General features: G+C 39.5%; 1 protein-coding gene across 1 annotated transcript in view; it reads right to left on the reverse strand.

The window, feature by feature from the left end:
* The window catches only part of ubash3b (ubiquitin associated and SH3 domain containing B), a 105,428-nt gene that overhangs the window by 36,861 nt on the left and 48,865 nt on the right, over positions 1 to 19,702 (reverse strand). The gene's annotated exons all lie outside the window — the stretch shown is intronic.

The raw sequence follows: 19,702 nt of genomic DNA on the forward strand, positions 1-19,702 counted from the left end.
ATACAACATAAAATGTTAAAAACGGGAGGCTAAAACATGGATCTGGGCCAAAATGCAGAAAACTTCACAAGGGAGAGGTAGTTTCAGAGCTAAAATATTCAATAAAGTGCAAAGTAATAAGTAATAGTGGCCAGGCATCCTATTGTTGAGTGGGCAGATAGAGCAAACCTACAATGATTAATCCTCCAGGCAGGAAGCAGCCAGGCATTATAATGATAAAACTTTATTTGTATTCCACCCTATCTCCCCAAGGGGACTCAGGGCATTGAAGCTACAAGGCTCTTCAATGCTAATCAAGGTGGCCTATTGCAACATTCACACTTGCCTCAAACAGACAAGAGTTTTTTCTCTTTCACCTTGGACATTCTACAGATATATAAACCCCACTTGCCTCGTTTCCAACAGACTTCACAACTTCCAAGGATGCCTTCCACAAATGTGGGTGAAATGTCAGGAGACAATGCTTCTGGAACGTGGCCATACAGCCTGGAAAATTCACAGAAACTCACCGTGCTTTTTTTGTACTTTTTTTGGTCTGTGGCTAAAGTAAAGTACAATACCATTCCCATATCATGTAGTAGTAGTAATAACAATAACAATAATAATAATAATTCATAGGTAAGGTAGGTAAAGGTTTTCCCCTGACGTTAAGTCCAGTCATGTCTGACTCTGGGGATTGGTGCTCATCTCCATTTTTAAGCTGAAGAGCCGGCGTTGTCCGTAGACACCTCCAAGGTCATGTGGCCGGCATGACTGCATGGAGCGCTAATTGGATGATAATTCATATCATCCAAAAATACATCACACAGTCCTAAACGCTTGGGAAGTGTTCGACTTGTGATTTTGTGATACGAAATCCAGCTTGTACATCTCGTTTGCCTTGTTATACTGTGTTTTTATGTCAATAATAATAATAATAATAATAATAATAATAATAATAATTTGTTATCCAGCTGGAGTCCTTACGGGTGAGAGGACGGGGTAAAAGTGATGTAAATAAATAAAATAAATAAGGGTACAAGGGTACAACACGGTTAAAACTGACGGATCAAACACAATACTACGTATATACCAAATATACCAAAATACCTGCAACAAAGACCGACATCAACACCAATAAAATGCACTCCAGGGCAATGCTATGGTAACTTTTATAATAATAATAATAATAATAATAATAATAATAATAATAATAATAATAATAATAATAATAATAATTTTATACCCCGCCCCATCTCCCCAAAGGGACTTGGGGCAGCTTACATGGGGCGAAAGCCCGGACATCAACAATATAAAAACAAAGCAATAAAACATGTCAATCAACAATAAAAACAAGTCATAAAAGATCACATACAAAAAATGTAATGATAAAATCTTGGGTTGGCTCCAAAAGAAACTGGGCCGAAAGTGCAAGTTATGTCGGTAACTTTTGGGAAAGTTGTTCATTTCAATAGGGTTTCCTATTATCTGTGGTTTCCTGTTTCCAGAGTAAGTTTGGGAATGTATGCACTATGGAATAGGGGATTGAATAAATCCTATATTTCCAGTGAAACCCAAAAGCTGAGACAATTATGGTTTCCATTTGGGAAAAAGGGATTTCTGTGCCTGGCGAGGGGAGTAGGTTGGAGGGAGATGAGAAACGACTACAATCTCTGTGGAAACAGCAAGACTCGAAATCTGTGGTCTTGAGTAAATAACCACCCCTGGACTCCGGACTCTCTTTCCCTTTCTTTATCCTGCTCTCCGGCCCCCTCATTCTTCTGGAAAATTCATGTTTGCTCCACGGCAAACAGCTCATAGGTTAGTGCTACAATCCAATCTTAATGCAATCATGTTTTGCTGGTCGTACATTCATAACTCCAAAAACATTAAAGGTTTGAGTGGGAGGGTCAATGGGGAAAAACACAGGAAAGAAGTCAGAGGGAGAGCCATGAAGTAGCCAGGTCTTGTCTTCCAGATGCTGGCTTTGCTGAAACAAACAACCTTTGTTTTGTTTCAGGGTTTCAGAACCATTTTGTTGATCTTGTCAATGCCTTTCAAGATCTCCTTATACAGTAGAGTCTCGCTTATCCAACCGCTTATCCAATGTTCTGGATTATCCAACACAGTCAGTCTCCTGCCCGGATCCACAGACATTTCTCTAGGCAGCAGTTTTCGAACTGCTAAGTTGGCAGAAGCTAGGGCTAACAGGAGGAGCTCATCCACTCCCTGGATTCGAACCTCCAACCTTTTGGTCAGCAAGTTCAACAGCTCAGTGGTTTAATCCTCTGCACCACTGAGGGCTCCATGTTCAGGAGTAATACCTATATATTTCCTTGATTAAACAAATAATTTCACACAGATATGAAGTTTTTAAAGTGGTCTTAAGCCAGTCACTCCCATAGTTAACTGGTTATGAAAATAAAATGAAAATAGAGGAAACTGCCCTGAATGCCTTGGATAATGGTGACCAAACTGAAACGAAATAACAGGGATTGCAACCTGGATTACCGTATATACTCGAGTATAAGCCTAGTTTTTCAGCCCTTTTTTTAAGACTGAAAAAGCCCCCCTCGGCTTATACTCGGATGAGGGTCCTGGTTGGCTTATACTTGAGAATATATGGTACATTTATTATTTTTCTCTATTATTATTGGTATTATTACATTTATTATTTTTCTCTATTATTGTTGCTACTATTACATTTATTTTACTCTATTTTTATTATTATTATTAATACATTTATTATTTCACTTTGATCTTATTATTATTATTATTGCATTTATTATTTTACTCTATTATTACATGTATTATTTTCCTGTATTTATTATTATTATTATTATTATTATTATTATTATTATTATTATTACATGTATTATTTTACTCGATTATTATTAAAAGGATACATAAGCACATTTACATTGAAGAACATGAGAATAATGATTTGATCAGAGTTGGATAGTCTTATCTTAAATTTGAGCTTGATGTAAATATTCAAAAACATTTAACCTACTGATGCCTCAATTAATGTAATTTTATTGGTATCTATTTTTATTTCTGAAATTTATCACCCTCGGCTTATACTGGAGTCAATGTTTTCCCAGGTTTTTTTGTGGTAAAATTAGGTGCCTCGGCTTATATTCAGGTCGGCTTATACTCGAGTATATATGGTATGTCACCGGGGCCAGAAAGTTAACCTTCCCACTTGTTGTTTGGTATGGGTCAAAGTCAAAGGATGTATGTATGTTTAGATATACATACAAAGGCTGTTGCTAGGTGAAGTGGCCCACTGAGATGTCACTGGATTGGCTGTTGCTAGGTGAAGTGGCCCCTTATGATGTCACTGATGGGAAAATATGACATTGTAGGATGGGAAGAAAGGAAGGAAAGAACCATACCTAGCCATGGAGATATTGTGAGAGATGGAGAAGGGAGAATGCAGACATGCAGCAGCCCCAACACCTGCACAAAGCTGGTTATGGCAGTTTGATATATTTTTGCAAATAATTTGAAGGTGACCTTCGTCTTTTTGAATCTCCTGTAAAGGTGGGAGACGTGAAGGGATGTGCAATGCAAGCATGCATACATACACAAACCCATATTGTGCCCGTCTCGGCAGCACAACAGCCCTCTCTTCACAGACGGAGCAAATTAATGGTATACGTGCAATTTCCCGGTTCCATATGTATCCAGTCTGCTGTGCTTCCGAGGTTCAGCTAAATCCTCTGGGAGTTTGCATCAGTTAAATGACTTCCAAATGTCAAGGGAGAGGCAGGAGGAGGAAATAATTCCACGGTTCCATATAAATGTGCTCACAAAGCTCAGGATGCAACGACTATATACCGTAAGGCCTCCGTATCCGCGAGGGACACGTTCCTGCAGTTATGTTAGATTGCATATATGGCCGATTCCCATTAAACTGCATATAGGAGTTCCACTGTTATGAGAGCCTTACTGTTGTAACATGTTGGTAATGCTCATTTATAAACAACACAGACCAATTTAAACAATGCTACCGGTGGCACAGCGGGTTAAACCACTGAACTGCTGAACTTGCTGACCAAAAGGTCAGCGGTTCGAATCCGGGGAGCAAGGTGAGCTCCCGCTGTTAGCCCCAGCTTCTGCCAACCTAGCAGTTAGAAAAACATGCAAATGTGAGTAGATCGATAGGTACTGCTTCGGCAGGAAGGTAACGGCACTCCATGCAGTCATGCCAGTCACATGACCTTGGAGGTGTCTACTGACAACGCTGGCTCTTTGGCTTAGAAATGGAGATGAGCACCAACCCCCAGAGTCGGACATGACTAGACTTAATGTCAAGGGGGAACCTTTACCTTTAGGGACCAGGCTGTGGCATAGCTGGTTAGTAGCCAGCTGCAATAAATCACTACTGAGCAAGAGGTCATGAGTTTGAAGCCAGCCCAGGTCAGAGTGAGCTCCCGACTATTAATAGTCTAGCTTCCAGTTGACCTATGCAGCCCGAATGACAGTTGCATCTGTCAAGTAGGAAATTTAGGTACTGCTTTATGCAGGGAGGCTAATTTAACTAATTTACGACACCATAAAGCTGAAGAGCCTGTGTTGTCCGTAGACACCTCCAAGGTCATGTGGCCGGCATGACTGCATCGAGCGCTGCTACCTTCCTGTCGGAGCGGTACCTATTGATCTACTCACATTGGCATGTTTTCGAACTGATAGGTTGGCAGAAGCTGGAGCGGACTCCGCTCCCTGGATTCGAACCTGCAACCTTTCGGTCTGCAAGTTCAGCAGCTCAGCGCATTAACTCACTGTGCCACTGGGGGTTCCTTATTTATTTTGCAATAAATAAATACCAATATGAAAATCACAGGCATGGCTGTTTTCCTAATGGGATGCCTTTCTCTTGAAGGACAAGAAAGCGTACATCCCTAAACAATGTTCCTTAACCCCCTCTAACTGTCCACATCTTATGGCTTATCTCTCTGCCTATTTGGACCCTAAAGCTTGCCAGGAAATGTCTCTTCCTCCTCAGGCTATCTGTTTATGTATTAATTTTTTTTATTTCTGCCATAGACTTCCCTGGATTTTATGCAGAAGAGTAATTTCATTACTGGAAGCAACAGCAATGAGACAAGCAAGGAAGTGGGCTTACTCTGAGTCCTTCCAATTGCCTCTCCCTCCTGATCTCTCCAAAGAGCACTTCTTGTTCTGCCTTCCACCGAATCATGCTGATTCATCCCATGGAAGAATAGAGACTGACTTTGGAAACAAGTGGTTTGGGCTTTCCTTCGCTTTGAAGGGCAGCAGGAACTGGCTGTGGTTGGCTTTCGAAAGCAGAGTCTTGGAGACCTATGGCGCCTTTGCAGCTCAGTGTTATTTACAGGTAAACAAACTGACCTTTAGCAAGGCAGGGAAGTACCTGTAAAACAACATTAATACTCCAATCCCAGTCCCAGAAAACAGCAGTTATGGACAGTACGTTGCCCAACAATTCCTCTTCTCTGGCAACCAGTAAACATTCAAACCTATATCCCCTTTGCAGTAGTCTTAAAATTGGTACCGTGTTTCCCTGAAAATAAGACAGTGTCTTATATTATTTATTTATTTATTTACAGTATTTATATTCCGCCCTTCTTTCTCACCCCGAAGGGGACTCAGGGCGGATCACATTACACATATAGGCAAACATTCAATGCCTTTTAACATAGAACAAAGACAAACAAACATAGGCTCCGAGTGGGCCTCGAACTCATGACCTCCTGGTCAGAGTGATTCATTGCAGTTAATTGCAGCTGGCTTGCTCTCCCGCCTGCGCCACAGCCCAGAGATGCGCTAGGTCTTATTTTCAGGGGATGTCTTATTTTTCCATGAAGAAGAATTCACATTTATTGTTGAACCAAAAATGAACATTTATTCAGTAGCTGTCATCACAAACCAACATAACCAAACCAGACAAACTGTGACTTCTGTCAAGAATTTCTTGTTACTACCATTATTTCCATATACAACTGGTATGTACATTTACCAATCCTGCATGCTATGGTGTTTTGTTTGGTGGGCGCCGGGCATGCTTCCAAACAAAAACTTTGCTAGGGCTTACTTTCTGGGGAGGCCTTATATTTAGCAATTCAGCAAAACCTCTACTAGGTCTTATTTTTTGGGGATGTCTTATTTTAGGGGAAACAGGGTATGTTTCATCCAGTGCTGAGATGAAGAAAGTGCAGGTCATAAGCTCCCCATTTTTTTATGTACCCACCAGATTACCAACAAATATGATGGTTTAGCTCCAGAGCATTCATCTGACAAATATGGGCAGGATGGGCAGCTGGAACAGGCCCAAAATGGCAATCATTCATATATATACATATACATACACATACACACATACATACACACACAGTCATGCTGGCCACATGACCTTGGCGGTGTCTACGGACAATGCCGGCTCTTCGGCTTAGAAATGGAGATGAGCACCAACCCCCAGAGTCAGACATGACTGGACTTAACATCAGGGGAAAACCTTTACCTAAAACGCACACGCACACAAGCTGTGCCCGGCCACGCATTGCTGTGGCGAAGTGTGGTGGTATGGGAAATAATGTATTGAGGAATTGGTAGTAGTTAGTATATGTTATTTCCTAAAGCTTGTGAATGTACAATATTTATGGTTGATCCTTTTTTTTGTCTGTTGGAGGCAAGTATGACTGCTGCAATTGGCCAAAATGATTTGCATCTAATGGCCTTTCATCTTCAAAGCCTGGCTGCTTCCTTCCTAGAATCATAGAACAGTAGAGTTGGAAGAGACCTCATGGGCCATCTAGTCCAACCCCCCGCTAAGAAGCAGGAAATCGCATTCAAAGCACCCCCGACAGATTCCCTGGGGGAATCTTTTGTTGGGAGGTGTTAGCTGGCCCTGATTGTTTCATGTCTGGAATTCCCCTGTTTTCAGAGTGTTGTTCAGAGTGAACCCTGCCCATACCCTGGGCACCATTTTGGCTCAGGGGGTTGCTATGGCGTGAAGAGGGAGGGGCCTAAAAGAGACAGGGCCTACCCTTTTGACAGGCAGCCGGGGGAAGAGCGGCTCTTCCTCTGTAATTTGGAATTTATTTTTTCTTGGTTTTTTTAATTGAAAGATTGGATGACTATGTTTTTTGTGGCCAAATTTGGTGTGATTTGGTTCAGTGGTTTTATTGTTTACACCATGGGAATAATTTATTACTAGCTTCTCCTTATGGCTTGAGGCATGGTATAACATGGTTAAAACAAATAGACAGATACAACATCGTTAAAATGCCTATATCAAAATACACACAACAAAGACTGACACCAATACCAATAAAATGCAGGTTAAAATTCAGTTTAAAACTGACTGGTGTTTCGAGGCTGCCAGCCATTTCCAGGATTATAAGTCTAATCATCCACACATTGAAACCCTTTCCCTTCAAGTTTGCAGATGACACCAAACTCGGAGGGATAGCTAACACTCCAGAAGACAGGAGCAGAATTCAAAACGATCTTGACAGACTAGAGAGATGGGCCGAAACTAACAAAATGAAGTTCAACAGGGACAAATGCAAGATACTTCACTTCGGCAGAAAAAATGGAAATCAAAGATACAGAATGGGGGACGCCTGGCTTGACAGCAGTGTGTGCGAAAAAGATCTTGGAGTCCTCGTGGACAACAAGTTAAACATGAGCCTACAATGTGATGCGGCAGCTAAAAAAGCCAATGGGATTTTGGCCTGCATCAATAGGGGAATAACGTCTAGATCCAGGGAAGTCATGCTCCCCCTCTATTCTGCCTTGGTCAGACCACACCTGGAATACTGTGTCCAGTTTTGGGCACCGCAGATGAAGGGAGATGCTGACAAGCTGGAAAGCGTCCAGAGGAGGGCAACTAAAATGATTAAGGGTCTGGAGAACAAGCCCTATGAGGAGAGGCTTAAAGAGCTGGGCATGTTTAGCCTGCAGAAGAGAAGGCTGAGAGGAGACATGATAGCCATGTACAAATATGTGAGGGGAAGTCATAGGGAGGAGGGAGCAAGCTTATTTTCTGCTGCCCTGCAGACTAGGACACGGAACAATGGCTTCAAACTACAGGAAAGGAGATTCCACCTGAACATCAGGAAGAACTTCCTCACTGTGAGGGCTGTTCGGCAGTGGAACTCTCTCCCCCGGACTGTGGTGGAGGCTCCTTCTTTGGAGGCTTTTAAGCAGAGGCTGGATGGCCATCTGTCGGGGGTGCTTTGAATGCGATTTCCTGCTTCTTAGCGGGGGGTTGGACTAGATGGCCCTTGAGGTCTCTTCCAACTCTACTATTCTATGATTCTATGATTCTATGATTCTATGATTCTATGATTCATGCCAGTGGTCAATTCAGATGCGACATAATCAAGGCTTTTACCATTTCGGACAATCTTTTCTGGACAATTTCCAGATTGTCAATAGAAGAGTGATCACTAGAAGTTCAATGAAACCAAGATGCTGCTCAAAGAGCTACAAAGACTGAGAATGACAAAGGTTCAGGGAAATCTGTCACCCATTAGCACCACGAGAGAGAAGGCAGCTAGCTTTCAATGCTCACCAAACACAGAGCTTAAATTACTGCACCCCAGAAGGCAGCCAGATGGTCACAGCACTTTGCTACTCAACAGGGACCAGCAGACTTGGCTTCCGGAGAGCCAGAATGGTCTTCACAAAACACACATTTATTAAGAGTCACAATCTGTATTTTCAAGGCATCATCAGAAAAGGAGAAGAAAAGATATTATGCCTGGAAGGCTGCTTTCCTCACTTGAAAACCAAGGATGTAACATAAGAGAGAGGAAAACACTACTGAGAGAAGTTGGATGAAGCAAGGGAAGGAAATGATTGTCATGTTGCTCCGAAAAAAAAAAGGTTTCGCTCACCGTGTTGAGTGACAAATAGGATGTGTGTAAAACAGTGGTTCCCAACCTGTGGGTCCCCAGGTGTTTTGACCTACAACTCCCAGAAATCCCAGCCAGTTTACCAGATGTTGATTATGGGATCTATAAGATCCCATATTACACCGATTCTGAAACAACTGCATTGGCTACCAATAGAACATTGGATCTCTTACAAGATACTGATCCAGACATTTAGAGCTTGAAATGGCCAAGGACAATTATATCTTAGGGACCGCCTCATTCCTTTTTTCCATCAGTGGAAAAAATCTCCTATACGTACCAGGCCCTAGGGAGGTACACCTGGAAGCTACAAGGCGTAGAGCCTTTTCAACCGATGCTCCAATTCTGTGGAACTCATTGCCTCCATATGTTAGAGCAATGTCGGAGTTGCGACCTTTTGTAAAAGCGCTCAAGACTTAGCTGTTTGGTTGTGCATTTAAGTAAATCAGATCTAATTTGCCAAATAGTCACTGTTGATTGTTTTTAGGTTGAATGTTTTATGTTGAATGTTTTTATGTTGAATGTTTTTTTGTGGAATGATATTTTAAATTGTAGTCGTTCGGAGCACTCTGGTGGAGAGCGACTAATTATGAAATAAAGTGAAGTGAAGTGAAGAAGTGAAGGTTGAGAACCACTGGTGTAAAAAGCTATTGTTCTGCTTTCTGCATGAAAGGGTGGAAGAGAAAAACCTGGAAGCAACTTCTCTCATCTTGTTATGGAAAGATTCACATGGTGGGACTAGGAAGCCAGCCCCAAACAAGATCTATAGACCTGTTCAGCTCACAGGAAGCAAAAAAAAAAAGTTTGGAAAGCAAGGTTTGTATCCTCCGCTCAGCCATGGAAATCCACTGTGTGATCTTGGGTGAGTTGTACTCTCTCAGCCTTAGAGAAAGGCAAAACCCATCTGAACAACTCTTGCCAAGAAAACGTGACAAGCTCATCCTAAAACACACAAGAGCAGCAACAGAGAAGGAAAAGTTCTTGTTTTAGACAACAACACCTGGTATTTCTTCAGCCACTAACCATTACGGCTTGAAAATTCTGGGTTGTCAGCCAAACCTTTTTCAAGCTGATAAGAAGTCGTACCAAATGGTTTCTCTAGCTAAGTGACGTGCCCGTTTCCAACTAGCTGCCAATGTTATCTGAAAATGATAAATCCCACACAGCAGGTATTATCAGAAAAAAATCTGCAGTGTGCTTTTTTTGGAATAAAGCAGCTCTCTGGATCATTTCTAAGGCAAGCATCTGACCTGAGAATAACACCATGGGCATGCTGGATCATGATCAGAAAAACAATGCAAACCAATACTCAAGAGCAAACAGTTTTGCTTGGATAAAAGGAACGGGCATGTTAAAACTTCTATAAAACACAATGGCAATTTCTGGTATAGTTAGACCTTCACTTTTTGCAACTTTGTCTTGGGTGGATTTGATTAAAATATTACTTTTGTCAGAAGGTTGATGACAGCGTCTGGCAGCTACTGATCAAAGGACATGAAGATTCCTAGAAAATATTTTTTTCCTGTTTTTTCCCACTTTCACAGGGGTCTTGGACCCCTAAAAACCAGCAAGTGGAGGGATGCCTGTGTCTTCTGTCTACATAGCTCTGAGAATGTGATGAAAGAATGCGATCTATATTGTTTGTAGCTTTTCTGACGGGCAGGGAGAACAGCTCATATTTTGTCTTCAACACTTAGTATGATGGGAAAGCCGTCTCCACCCGCACTCGCCTGAGTGAGCCAAGGAAGTCTACTTCGCTACATGACACAGTTGTTTGTGGCAAGTGGAAAAAATTAAAGAGCTTTCCTTGCCATTTTCCACTTAAGTCAGATCAGGCAGAATGACCCAAGTTGCGTCATGTCAACCCAATCTCTTGGTTTGTCATTTCACTGAAATGTTCAGAACAGCGAAGAGGCCACAACAGGGCTAAAATTCATTATTCCTCCTTGTTTTGTTCTAGACCAGGGGTCCTCAAACTTTTTAAGCCGAGGGCCGGTCCACAATCCTTCAGACTGTTGAGGAGCCGGATTATCATTTGATAAAAGAAACCAAACAAACAAATTCCGATGCACACTGCACATGTCTTATTTGTAGTGCAAAAACAACAACAACAACAACAACAACGAAAGAACAATACAATATTTAAAAATAAAAATAATTTTAACCAACATACATTTATCAGGATTTCAATGGGAAGTGTGCTCCTGCTTCTGGCCAATGAGATAGTCAAGTGAATTAGGGTTGTTGTTGTTGTTGTTGTTGTGTGCCTTCAAGTCATTTCAGACTTTGGGCGAGCCTAAGTCTAAAATGTATTTACAGTAGAGTCTCACTTATCCAACATTCGCTTATCCAATGTTCTGGATTATCCAACGCGTTTTTGTAGTCAATGTTTTCAATAAATCGTGATATTTTGGTGCTAAATTCGTAAATACAGTAATTACTACATAGCAATACTGCATATTGAACTACTTTTTCTGTCAAATTTGTTGTTAAACATGATGTTTTGGTGCTTAATTTGTAAAATCATAAGCTAATTTGATGTTTAATAGGCTTCTCCTTAATCTCTCCTTATTATCCAACATATTCGCTTATCCAACATTCTGCCAGCCCGTTTATGTTGGATAAGTGAGACTCTACTGCATTTATTATTTATTTATTTACTGCATTTATTTACTACATTTGTATCACACCCTTCTCACCCCAAAGGGGACCCAGAGTGGGTTACAAATTATATGTACATACAATACATTATATTATTAGCATAGCACAATATTAGCATTATATATTACTTTATTGAACTATACCACTATACTGTAATATTATATGTAATATAGAATATATAATTAATATTATTATATGGTATTATTATTAGTGTTATATTGTATTACATTATAATATTATTATCAATATTATATGTATATACAATATATTATATTATAAAACTGAGGGCGGGGGCCAGGTAAATGACCTTGGAGGGCCGCACTCTTAGGTTGCATCTACACTGTAGAATGAATGTAGTTTGACACTACTTCAACTTCCAGGGCTTAATGCTATGGAATCATAGCTCTCCTTGGCACAGAAGGCTAAAGATCCTATAAAATGATATCTAGGACTTCATCACATGTAATTCCCCCCATGTTTCTAAAGCACTTCTAAAACAGTTCCCTGATGAAGCAACACAGATCCCATCATATGACGCACTGAGAATTCATCGGTGAACTATTACTGATCCTGCTTCAGGATGGCATGGTATTTAAAAAATAATAATAATTTAATCATTAGGAATACAGTAGAGTTTCACTTATCCAAGCTAAACAGGCCAGCAGAAGCTTGGATAAGCGAATATCTTGGATAATAAGGAGGTATTAAGGAAAAGCCTATTAAACATCAAATTAGGTTATGATTTTACAAATTAAGCACCAAAACTTCATATTATATAAAAAATTGACTGAAAATGTAGTTCAATACGCAGTAATGCTATGTAGTAATTACTGTATTTACGAATTTAGCACCAAAATATCACGATATATTGAAAACATTGACTACAAAAATGGCTTGGATTATCCAGAGGCTTGGATAAGCGAGGCTTGGATAAGTGAGACTCGGATAAGTGAGACTCTACTGTACCACAATTTCAAGTTATCACTACTTTGGTTTGCCTGTCATTTCTCTTTCATAGCAACCTTGCATTTCGAAATTGTGCTACTGCTATCTTTTAAACTTTGTGTTTTAAACTCTGTGTCAGTGCATGATTTCATTCATATCAGGAATGAAGTCATGCGAGTAAGTTTAAAGATGTCGAGGTGGGAACATCTGACTTGCGTGACAAACAAAGAGTTGGATGTCCTGTGACAGCAACTACCGAGTTTCACAAGCAAAAGGTTGACAGATTGATTCAGGATGATCGTTGTATCACTCGGAGAGAAATTTCAAGCATAATCAGCATTTCACAAGAACATGTGGGTCACATTATTGCTTTGCTTGGCTATCGGAAGATCTCTGCACGATGGAGACTGTGAGACGCTGGTTGCAGAAACAGAGTGTCGACTTCTTCCGTGAAAGCTTCAGAAAACTTGTTCATCGTTGGCAGAAATGTATCCAATTGTCTGGTGATTATGTGGAAAAGTGAATAATAATAATATCTAAGGATTATTTCTGCGTTTGATTTATTAAACTACTAGCTGTGCCCAGCCATGCGTTGCTGTGGCAAAGTGGTGGTGGTAGTGGTTAAAAGTTGTTGTGGAATTTTTATTTGACGTTATTTGTATTTTTTTAAATTAATTTTATTGTAGCTTATCTTTTTTATTTATTATATTTTATTATTTTGTTGTATTATTTTTAGTCATTTTGTTATAGTATTTTATTGTATTAATTTTTTTAGTGTTTTTAATTATTTTTATTGTATTATTTGTATTTATTTTATTTTTTATTCTTTTATTAACACTGGGCTGAGTGGGTTGCTAGGTGACCAAGTGGGCGGAGCTTAGCCTTCTAAGTGGCAGCAATTGGATAAAAACAATTATTGCTCTCCCTCTAAGTAGGACTTTATTTTTCTTTTCTTTTTGTTGTATCAACCTAGAGGCATGGATGATGGGTTGTGTTGTCAAATTTCGAGGTTGGGGGGGCCTGTAGTTTTGTTGTTTTGTGGGTCGCCGTGATGCCATCACTCTTTTATATATATAGATTCCCATCCAAACCTAAGTAACGAAGGTGGAGGCATTACTTTTCATTCAACCCTTGTATCTTCAGTTTGCATCATGAGAAACTGACATTGACTTCCGAAAAGGAGAACAAAAATGTTGGCAGGGAATCAGGCGACAGGAGGGAAATCCACATGTCATTTGACAAGTCTAATTGAAATGGCACCCTGGAAGAGACAATACGAATGGCCGATGTGTACTTAGCAAGGGACTGCCCCTTGAGTTAAGAGTGTGTACATTCTGTCTCCGTAACCTTTTAATGGCACTCACAAAACTTGATTAAAATGCATGCACACAAAAGCAAAGCGAGACGGGGGGAAACGGATAATTAGAGCGCCAATTTATTGTCGCAGCTCAGATTTGAACAGCCTTGCTAATTAAGCAGCAAAAGTATACAACGTGCAGCGTTAAACATTTTCTCTGCGAGTGGAAAAAGATACAGAGATTGGTATCTTTTTTCCCTCCATGAGAAAACCCCTTGGGGAGGGGGGATGACTTTGAAACAAAACCCACCCACGTCCTTCCTTCCTGCAGTTGCTTGTCGGTGTCTCCCTTCTCTTTTAAACACACAACACAAATAACATAGTTTGGCCATAACTCTGCACAAAGCCAATTCTGCACCATAAGGCTGGCAAAGAAATACTCAGCTTTTCCTGACATCCCCAGTTGGAGTTTCAAACATGGCCCTGCCTGATCAGCATAATAAATTTATTTACAGTAGAGTCTCACTTATCCAACATAAACGGGCTGGCAGAATGTTGGATAAGCGAATATGTTGGATAATAAGGAGGCATTAAGGAAAAGCCTATTAAACATCAAATTAGGTTATGATTTTACAAATTAAGCACCAAAACTTCATGTTATACAACAAATTTGACAGAAAAGGTAGTTCAATACACAGTAATGCTATGTAGTAATTACTGGATTTATGAATTTAGCACCAAAATATCATGATATATTGAAAACATTGACTACAATAATGTGTTGGATAATCCAGAATGTTGGATAAGCGAGTGTTGGATAAGTGAGACTCTACTGTATTTATTTACAGTATTTATATTCCACCCTTCCCACCCCGAAGAGGATTTGGGGCGGAACTACCATATTTAATACTGTGTTTTAACCTTGTTCTTCACTGTGTTTCTTAATATCTAATTACTGTATATACTCGAGTATAAGCCTAGTTTTTCAGCCCTTTTTTAAGACTGAAAAAGCCCCCCTCGGCTTATACTCGGGTGAGGGTCCTGGTTGGCTTATATTTGGGTCAGCTTATCCTCGAGAATATATAGTACATTTATTATTTTTCTCTATTATTATTGGTATTATTACATTTATTATTTTACTCTATTATTGTTGCTACTATTACATTTATTTTACTCTATTTTTATTATTAATAATAATATATTTATTATTTCACTCTGATATTATTATTATTATATGTATTATTTCACTTATTACTACATGTATTATTTTCCTGTACTTATTATTATTATTATTATTATTATTATTATTATTATTATTACATGTATTATTTTATTCTATTATTATTAAAAGGATACATAAGCACATTTACATTGAAGAAGATGAGAATAATGATTTAATCAGAGTTGGACAGTCTTATCTTAAATTTGAGCTTTATGTAAATATTCAAAAACATTTAACACATTGATGCCTCAATTAATGTAATTTTATTGGTATCTGTTTTTATTTCTGAAATTTACCACTCTCGGCTTATACTCGAGTCAATGTTTTCCCAGTTTTTTTGTGGTAAAATTAGGTGCCTCGGCTTATATTCGGGTCGGCTTATACTCGAGTATATACGGTATATACGTTTCTACGCTATTCTGATGCTTGTACACTTTCTGTTGCTGGTCATCGACATATATATATATATATATATATATATATATATATATATATTGTACATATACATGGCAAACATTCAATGCCATGTGACATACAGAGACAGAGACTGAGACACAGAGGCAATTTGACATTTCCAGCTTCCTGCTTCATGAGGGTATGCTCGATTCCGGCCACAGGGGGAGCTGCTGCTTCTTCATCCACTGTGACACCGAGTCCTTGATGGATTACTTCCTCATTCCTTTTGGATGTTTCTGGATGATTTTTATGGTGTTGCAAATTAGTTAAATTAGCCTCCCCGCATAAGCGGTACCTACATTTCCTACTTGATAGATGCAACTATCTTTCGGGTTGCTTAGGTCAACAACATGCTGGGCTATTTTAATGGTCGGATGCTCAATCCGACCCGGGCTGGCTTCGAACTCATGACTTCTCGGTCAGTAGTGATTTATTGCAGCTGGCTGCAAATTCTCCCGTTTGGAACACAAGGCAGCTCTCCACTACCACAAATGACCCTCAAGCATCTGCCAACTATGGTAGCCAACTATGCTCTGAATAATGGGAGGGTTGGCCTTTTCTCTTAGTCAGATAATGTTGTTAGCCAAGAACTTTTTTTAACTAGAGACATTATAGAGTTAACTTGGGACTTGCTACAACAGCATATTTGTCTTCCACTACTGAGCAATGGTTTCTCCTTACATGAGTTCATCTCAGACTCTGCAAGCTAAACATTTGCAGGTCGGCCTGGAAGAGACAGGGCTCGGGGGGTTCCGAGTTTCAACTCGGAAAAGGAGAACTTCTCCAAGATCTGGGAAGGAAGAACTTCTGTGCAAGGAGGAAGTGGTCTGGGCAATTCAGTGTCAAGCTGAAATCGTGTCCTGACTCACTTCTGAACGAGCATCCTAGCTAGGAAGTTGGGGGAAGGTGGGGGGTAACCAAAGGGACGGGGAAATGGAGTCACACAACCAGGGTCTCTTCTTCGTGCTTACAAAACCATTCCGCTGTTTCTGTGAAGCAAGTTTTTCAAGGAAGCCATTTAAGCAAGGCTTTACAACACCGGCAAAGTCCACCTCTGCTCTTTCATGTGGTCAACATAAGCTGCCAATGGCACTCCCGTTTTCGATTTTTTGCAAAATTCAGCCATATGGGAATGTTATCTTCAAGGTGAACAGAAAAGCCATACTCCTTGTTTGAGAACAGACAAAGTCTAAACTTTGTCTAAACTCAAAGTCTAAACTCTGAGCTAAACTTGATGGGAGCTATTGTTCAAAGCTCTTGAGGGCACCAAACTGCCCATCTTCATACTTGATTGTGTTTAATATGGGTCTTGAACTCCCACGCAAGACAACCACAGGATGTCAGCCTTTCAACTGAAGTAGGGAACCTAGTTTGAGAAGTTTATCATAGCAATAAAGAACCACAAGAGACATCTAGTCTAACCTCTCACCATGGACAATTGACCACAGTAGGTTAATGTGGATTAAGAGCATGTCCAGTCTCAATGAGATCAAAAAGGTTGGTTCTTGGGAAAGATGAGCCGATTTCCATAAAGCATATTGGACACTACTTATTTGCACTTGTGTCTTCTATTGGCTACAGGAGCGGTCCAACCGCGAGGCGAATTAGGCACTTGCCTGTGGTGCCATTGTCCCGGGGGCGCATTTGAGGCCCCCGGGAGGATGGAGCCACCCCTGCCTCCTTCTCCTTTGGGCCTTCCGGTGCCCACGTTGGGCCTCCCAGTGCCCGCGCTGGGCCTTCCGGCTGGCATGGACCTGCCTTCAGGGCTTTCAGAGATTGTGAGGTCTGTGGGAACTTGAAAGCTACGTAAGTGGAGTATATATATCTGTAGAAGATCCAGGGTGGGAGAAAGAACTCTTCTTTGAAGCAGGTGTGAGTGTTGTAATTAATCACCTTGATTAGCATTTAATGGCCCTTTGGCTTCAAGGCCTGGCTTCTTCTTGCCTGGGCTAATCGTTTTTTGGGAGGTGTTAGCTGTCCCTGATTGTTTACTGTCTGGATTTCCCCTGTTTTCAGAGTGTTGCTCTTTATTTATTGTCCTGATTTTAGAGTTTTTTTAAAAAATACTGCGGGCCAGATTCTCTTATTGTAGCCTTTAAACTATCTGCCTTGATATTCTGGGTTATATGGCTGTGCGGAAGGACCCTCAGGGCTCTTCCACACAGTCATATAACCCAGAATATCAAGGCAGAATAACCCACAATATCTGCTTTGAAGTGGGTTATCTAAGTCCACACTGCCCTATATCCCTGTTCAATGTTTGTTGCTAAATTGGCAAATACAGTAGAGTCTCACTTATCCAAGCCTCTGGATTGTCCAAGCCATTTTTGTAGTCAATGTTTTCAATATATCATGATATTTTGGTGCTAAATTCATAAAGACAGTAATTACAACATAACATTACTGCGTATTGAACTACTTTTTCTGCCAAATTTGTTGTATAACATGACGTTTTGGTGCTTAATTTGTAAAATCATAACCTAATTTAATGTTTAATAGGCGTTTCCTTAATCCATCCTTATTATCCAAGATATTCGCTTATCCAAGCTTCTGCCGGCCCGTTTAGCTTGGATAAGTGAGACTCTACTGTATAGTAATTCCTATATAACATTACCATGTATTGAACTGCTTTTTCTGTTGATTTTCCTTAATCCCTCCTTATTATCCAACATTTTCGCTTATCCAACGCTTTTATTTTTCAGTGATTGGTTTGTGGGGGGACGCCAAAATTCTGTTCGCCTACACTTGAAAAATATTTAGGGCCGGCCCTGATTGCCAACCTTGGTGGTTACATTTCTGCTGAAACTTTGACAAGTTCCATGAGAAGATTTCAGTACTACCCAAAGTGCTGAGATGGATTTAGAAACAAGATGAGGGCGGACAAGGCAGAAATGACAACGACAATCCTATAAACAATGAGGAAATCTAGGAGGTAAGGCACAGATTTTGATAAGGATGGGGAACCTTGAGAAAAGAAGAGATAAATCAATAGTGTAATATGTAAGTTGAAGGTCACCAAACAATTTTAGCAAAGAGGGTTTTTAAAAATTCAAATCTGAGACACTAGACTAAGCTGGAAGGATGTGTCAACCAATGAGACATCTAGTCTCATTGATAGGAAGAGGATGAGTCATAACGAAAGGGCTGTTAATGGAGCCAGCAATGCAATAAAGTCAAGTTGTGATTCAGAAATAGGTTTCTCCATTCATCAAAAGGGCTTGGATAGTAGGATAGAGAATAGAGTTTCCGATGAATGGAAGTGTCTATGCTGGCTGGGAGTCAGAGTCCAATACATCTTGAGGATAAGGTTGACAATCAATGCTGTAAAATGCTATCAAATGAGCCCCCGGTGGCGCAGTGGGTTAAACCCTTGTGCCGGCAGGACTGATGACTTGAAGGTTAGGTTGCTGGTTCGAATCCAATCTGGGGAGAGCAGGAGTGTTACATTAGAACTACAGACTGGAGACTTTTCAAAGATTATATGAAAATGTGAAGATTAGATAATAACGTTAACAGAAGAAGAAATAAAACTGATACAAAAATTTATAAAATACATATATATATATATATATATATATATATATATATATATACTGCATACACAAAGGGAAGATCCAATTGAAAAGATGGAAGAATTGGGGTGAAGAAAAGTAGACAATGAAATATAAAAGAGGACTGTATGAGACATAAAACACTGAAAAGAAGAAGAATGGAAGTACAAACTTTCCCTTCTCTCTCTCTTTTTTCTCTCCTTTTAACTTTCTTTCCTACTTTCCTATTCCCAAAATGTTGCCCCTCTTTTTATGTAGAAAAAAATATTTTTTCTTTTTCTCTTTCTTTTTAATAAAAATTATTTTTAAATATATATATATATATGTATATATGTGTGTGTGTGTGTGTGTGTGTGTGTGTGTGTATATATATATATATATATACACACACATGCATATATACATATATACAATATAATTTACAATAATATATAATATAATATATTGTATATGCATATAATATTAATGTTATTTTGCAATACAATATAATACTAATAATACAATATAATAATATGAATTATATATTATATATTACATGTAATATTATTAATATTACAATATATAGATATAGTACAATATGGTAATTTATTGCCAGTATTGTGCTATGCTAATAATATAATATTGTATGTAAATTTAATTTTAGTCCCCTTCGGGGTGAGAAGGGCGGGATATAAATGTATTAAAT

Source organism: Anolis carolinensis, unplaced genomic scaffold, assembly GCF_035594765.1.
Source record: "Anolis carolinensis isolate JA03-04 unplaced genomic scaffold, rAnoCar3.1.pri scaffold_8, whole genome shotgun sequence".
NCBI classification, from domain to species: domain Eukaryota; kingdom Metazoa; phylum Chordata; class Lepidosauria; order Squamata; family Dactyloidae; genus Anolis; species Anolis carolinensis.